Source organism: Castanea sativa, chromosome 3, assembly GCF_040712315.1.
Source record: "Castanea sativa cultivar Marrone di Chiusa Pesio chromosome 3, ASM4071231v1".
Classification (NCBI taxonomy): Eukaryota; Viridiplantae; Streptophyta; class Magnoliopsida; order Fagales; family Fagaceae; genus Castanea; species Castanea sativa.
The window spans coordinates 52,444,116-52,450,199 of NC_134015.1; the positions used below are offsets into that span (position 1 = coordinate 52,444,116).

General features: G+C 33.0%; 1 long non-coding RNA gene across 7 annotated transcripts; it reads right to left on the reverse strand.

Moving 5' to 3' along the window:
* Positions 1-258: 258 nt before the first annotated feature.
* On the reverse strand, positions 259-5,743 carry LOC142627554 (uncharacterized). Of its 7 annotated transcripts, none has more exons than XR_012842877.1 (5): positions 5,255-5,552; positions 3,386-3,422; positions 3,173-3,282; positions 1,346-2,769; positions 259-463 (listed from the first exon to the last, which is right to left on the reverse strand). It is a non-coding gene; the product is annotated as an uncharacterized LOC142627554 (long non-coding RNA). The 7 variants fall into 7 exon arrangements; XR_012842873.1 differs by lacking the exon at positions 259-463 and adding an exon at positions 5,578-5,743 and having other exon boundaries at positions 1,303-2,769; positions 5,255-5,461; XR_012842876.1 differs by lacking the exon at positions 259-463 and adding an exon at positions 5,578-5,743 and having other exon boundaries at positions 1,303-2,769; positions 5,255-5,483.
* Positions 5,744-6,084: the final 341 nt, after the last annotated feature.

The window sequence follows — 6,084 nt, forward strand, 5'->3', positions numbered from 1 at the left end:
TTGTCACCCATTGTTCCAAACAAACGGTACCCCCACTACTAATTATTAGTCGCTAACCCGTGCGATGCACGAGATAATTTAATAAAACTTATATATATTTACTTTGCTCAAATAAATATTTGTTTCAAAATGAATATGTTTCACCTTGTATTCAAAATATGGCTTAAAGCGTTATTATGATTTTTTTTCTTCATCTTTTTAATCCAAAATTGTAAAAAGAAAATGAAACTCTAAACAAATTTAAGTTAAAAAAGAACAGTTGTGTATATAAGTCTTTCCATTTAAGAACATTCACGGCCTTGCAGTTAATGCCTTAAAAACCAAGTCAATCCCTTCTATTTACCAAGTTGAAAATAGCAATGGAATACAAAAGGTGTGCCCTTCTTTTTCTTCCAACCTCTGAAGTCACAAGCGAGGATCAACGAATAGATTGTGGGCAATACTAAGAATCCACAACACAAACCTGGGTAAGAGAAACCACATACAACATTGTTTATATTCTATAAGGTGGTGGGTTACATAGATTTGAGTATATTTTTCTCAACAAAAAGATTTTAGTAAAAAAGGCAAAGGGGGCAGAACTTTGCCAACAAAATTGGAATGCTTTTGAAGTGGAGTTTAAATTGAAAACAACTCATGCCATCAAAACCCTTAAATGTGTAGAACTTAAATCCCTTCAGCATTATAGAAAGAAAAATTAGGCAATCACTTGGAGTGACTGGGTCGTGTTCAATAAATTTAAGTGTATGTAGCCAACTACAGCGATAATAGTACAGACCAACTTGCACACAAAAAATAAATATAAAGAGAAGAAAAAATCAATTAGAAGAACAAAGTAACTAACCTACTTCTTTTTTTTTTTTTTTTTAAGTAATAAACCTACCGAGAGAAATAAGTTTTTGTTGACATTTTTCCCTAAGAATAACTTTTATTTGATAAAGAGGTTGCAAACATTATCAATGAAGAAAATCCAAATGAAATCAGTGCATGCATACATGATTTAATCAAGAAGTTCTAACTACAATAACTCCTTTCACATCTATTATAAATTTTAGTGGGCTGGGATGAAACAGAAATTTGACATGCACTCCAAATATTAATGTCAAAAACTGAAAGCATTCCTTGCTCAAAAACATTAAGCTTCAAAAAGTCTCAAATATACAGAGTCCCTAAAACAATAGGGGTAAAAAACAATTTTGGAGAGCATAATATATTCTTAGATCCTTTCATAAATTAAAATAATGACCAAAATAACATAAAAATCATGATAACAAACTACAAAATTTGGACTAAAATTATAAACTTTGACACTTTCAATGACATTAATAATAAATTATAAACTTACTATATATGGCTTGTAAATCTATGGACATCTTTTTTGTCTCTTCTCTTGTAAGTTGTAACCTATGAAACACATAATAATTGGTCTAAAATAACATTAAATTTCTGGAGTGGGAAGTACAAATACTGCCTAGAATCATGATTGGAACAAACAACCTCCAAACGCTCCTACAGATACTAATGTAGGTTTAATGATTGCGTTGCAGGGAGGTTTGTGTGCGAGAAAGCTGGGTCGCTGTAAAGGAAGAAGCAAATTAAAAAATAATAAAAGAGGAGGAACAATCCAAATGGGGATATGCATAGTCAAGAAACCGTGCAATAATTTATTAGTTGTGACGTTAAGCAAATATGGCTTAAAATTCTGATCTGCATAAAGCAATAATCTTCTACAAAAAGATCTTCTCCATGTATGTTAAGCAATAATTTACTATGGAGTGGTGTTTATGGGTTTCCTACCTTTCCTCGTGTTGACTGTTGATCAATACCTCCAAAGAGATATTTATCTTTATTTTCACCAGTCATGCTAGACTCATCCACCTTTAAAGAATGCCCTTCTAAGAATAACCCATCAGAGGGCACTTGATCACTAATCTTTAAGCACAACAACATCACTCACTGCTGACACAACAACCACAAAAAAAAAAAAAAAAACAGCAAGAATAATACTCCCACCATCATACCACCCATCTTCCTAGCCATGTTGCTTGATACCAAAGCCAAGAGAAAGTACAGCACATGCCAATAATATTAAAATAGCCATATCTTTAAATGCATCAAACATATATCTTAGAAACCTTTTTGGTGGTGGTTTTTGGTATTTGTTGGCACTAAAAAAAGTTTGCCTATGAATAAGATCAGCCTCATAGCTATTGATACCCTTTTTTACATCAGTTTCAAGAATTAAAGCAAGTTCTTTAACCCCTCCAAACTCACTCAAAGACTCAAAGTTTTTGTCCCTTACCGTATCACGAAGCTTCTTAGGATCAACAGTAAGCAAAGAAACTAACAAACCAAAACCAAATACAAATTTCCATAGAGCATAAATCAAAGAGAAGACTACCAAAGCCGCATTCAAAAAAACAAAAACAAAAATTACCTCTCAAATTGCCGCCATAATTTCTGAATCTGTGAAACAGAAAAATTATCCTCATCAAATACTTTGTCTGCATATTGATTTGCTGGGTTGAAAGCTAATGAAACGATCTATACTTGATTTGCAAAAAAAGGGAGAGAAAAGAGATCAAAGCCCCCTAATACGTGATTAGTTTCAGCCTTTGTGCATTTTAAGGTTTGAGAGAGGAGTAGAGGAGATCTAGATGAGAGAAAAAAAGCCGCCATAGTTTCTCAGTTCATGAAACAGAGAAACTATCCTCACATATACCTTGCATATTGAATTGCTAGGTTGAAAGCTAATAAAACGATCTTGATCTACATAAAAAGGGAGAGAAAAGACTCAAAAGAGACTGGAGATATAGTTGAGAGAAGCGGATGATAGATGGGTGAAGAAATACCATTTGATGTGAATGTCATAGGCAACAGAGAAGATTATAATTTTTATGTGTGCGAAAAAAAATGTAAACTTTCTTTAATTGCCAAGATTAGCATTCCTAAGATAAGTATTTGAATCTATTATTAGCAAAATTTTCCCATAATTTCTATCTCAAAGATGCTTCCACCATTACCATGTATTTCCAAATAAGTACTCACGCAATTTGTAGGCTTACCAATCAGCAATTAGCTTGTATGTATTGGAAATAACAAAATCTGCATATATCATTGAATACTTCCAACCTAGCAACTATGATAACACATAAATCGTAAGAAATCCTACCTAATTATGCTGCTATTTGAGGGAGTACAGATAGACATAGATCTTGTGTGACTTCCATGGAGATCTTCTCTGCTAGAGTGCTAGCATTCTTCATAATGGGCTTCCAAATTCTTAGATGTGTTTGTAACATGAACATTACTCTAAACAGGTGAGTATACAAAGCATCATAAACAATAAACTATATGCAAAGTACGTATGATGTAGAAAACTAACCATGGCATCGAGATTGACCTCAATTCTGAATTCGAATCTGCCACAAACATTACTACCAGTTATTTTTCACAACAAAAGTTTCAAGTTGAAAGCTTTAAAGGTCCAATGGAAGAACAAATTTTTTCAATTTTTTTATTTATTATAAAAAAGACGAAAGCGGTACCAATTTAACAGGATATAAATTTAAAATTTTCACCCTTGACCATAACACATGCTAACAAATTGATTTAAATACGCAGATATAAATTGATTTATAACTCATTTATCCTAAAATTTTCAAACACATGCTAACAAATAGATATTGATATAAAATATTAACCTTGTAACATAACTTAATAAGTCTCAAACACACAGCTTTAATAGCTTTAAATGAATTTGTCACAGTTGTTTTTAAGCTATGGCTCAAGCAATAAGAGGCAGCAAATATTATTTAACCCATGGCTTAAAGCCCTTTCTTTTTTAATATTGCTTAAGGCTTTTTAAATTTCAAAGGTGGTGTTTCCCCAACTACCCAACACTATCATTACATTCCATGGGGAATTCCATTAAGTTAAGACATATTTTTGCAATCCTACCAAGAAAATCAAAATGCTCCCTGTCAGCAGAACAATTAACAACAATAAGAATCCAAGTTTCAACCAACATAAATTTAGGAAACTTGCGTCAAATACCAATAGGTGTATTATCCTAACAAAAAGTCACATATCCAAGTCAAAAAATTTATTACAGCCATCAATAGCAACCCAAAGATAAGAAAGGAGACACTTATTAAATTGGGCTATAAAAAAAACCAAACAACACCCAATTTGAACAGCCATGTAGAGAAGAAACATTTGATGATTGCTACAAAAAATCATGAGCTAAAGCTGAAAGTTCAATCCAAAAGTCCTCCATAAAACAGGAATAAAGTATGGAAAAAACAAATAGATGAAGTCTGACTTATCTCTACTTCCAACAATACTACAATGCCATACAAACATATTTTGCAGCAACTTTAAATGAGAATGAATTTCATTGCTACAATGCACGGGCTAGTTAAATATAAAGATAATCAACCAACCACATGGTAAGAAAAAAAAAAAAAAAATTCAATTTCATTGAGACATTTTGTCAAACACTTAGGGTGATGGGGAGGATTTTAACAAAACAGACATTAAATTTTTACCAAACCTTTAATAGCCTTAATATTGTTCACATTTATTTCTTTTCCAGTACAATTCCAGCAACAAATGAAGCATCAAATTAATAACCTTTGCACACATTTTTTCCTATTTAGTTTCTAAATAACCCAAAAACTCAAACTTTGCTCATTCAATCAGTTCCCAATTGAACTAAAAATAAATTCCAATTTCCCTCATCATTCCCTCACTTAAGCTTAGTTTGGATAGTGCGTTTTGTGGCCACGTTTTGAGATTCTGCGTTTTTTTTTTCCAACGTGCATAAATAGTAACCGGTACTATTTATGCACATTATTTTACTGTGCAGAGACCAATTTCACTGTTCACGTACTGTAACTGCACTGTTTACACACTGTTCATGAAACCCACAAACACTTTATTCAGAAAAAAATATTAAAAATGAGTCCCACAATACTATTTACATATTTAAAAATTATTTTACTACAGTATTTTCAGTTTTTAATTTTTAGCAATAAGCTCTGTCCAAATGTAACCTTAATCCTCCATTTTCTCAGCAAACAATCAAAAATCTCATCTTTCTAATTATGCAAACTGAATAATCCCCTTGAGTTATACACTTTAAAGAAAAATAACAAATAACAAAGCATATATAATCACAACTTTCTCAGGAAACAAATAGAGATGGAAAGCGAGAGAGAGAGACAGTGAGTTAGGGCAAGAAGGAAAGGACCTTTGCATGCGGATTCAAGAAGAGGCGACACGTCAGCCCAGACCGAGTCGTCGCCGGAGGGAATGGTGGTGCGTTCGGGTACGGAGACTCCACCGCCGCATCATCTGCCACTTTTTTGCTGATTGATGCTTTATGGGTTATTTCAGTGCTTCGGATTCTCTCTCTCACTCTGTCTCCGAGTCTTTGCTTTGCTTTGGGACTGTTGGTCTGCGCACGCAAAGTGCTTTTGCTTAACGAAGAAGACCCAAGTTTTTTGTTTAAAATAAAACCTAAGATATCAAAAAATTAATAGAAAAAAAGAAAAGAAAAAAATGAGGTTGTACGGGTTGGATGTCGAAGGTGGGTGGTCTGAGGAAGGAGATCGATTCCGAGGAAGAAGATGTCCGTTGGGTATGGTGCGAAATTTGATGTTTGTTTGCCGTGGTAGGAGCTGGTAGAGGAAGGGTCTGATCGAGGAAGAGCTGGTAGAGGCAGAGCATCGGGAGGCAGAGCTGGTTGATTTAATTACGTTTTTTTTTTTTTTTAACTGCTTTGAGTTTCGGGTTTATTATTTTTAATTATTTATATTTTTAAAAATATTTTACTGACGTAAAAAATTATGTGAGCGGCAAAAAGCTTCATTTTTATATATATATATATATATATATATAATTATGTTCTTTATCTCTTTCTTTCTCTTTATCTCTGTTGCTTATTCCCGATACTGCCCCTACCAGCAAACAGTCAAAGTGTCAAACAATCAAATACTTTATATATTATCACTTTATAAATCACAACTCACTTTAGCAAAAACTATATATAAATCACAACTCACATCTCACTTCCTCAAC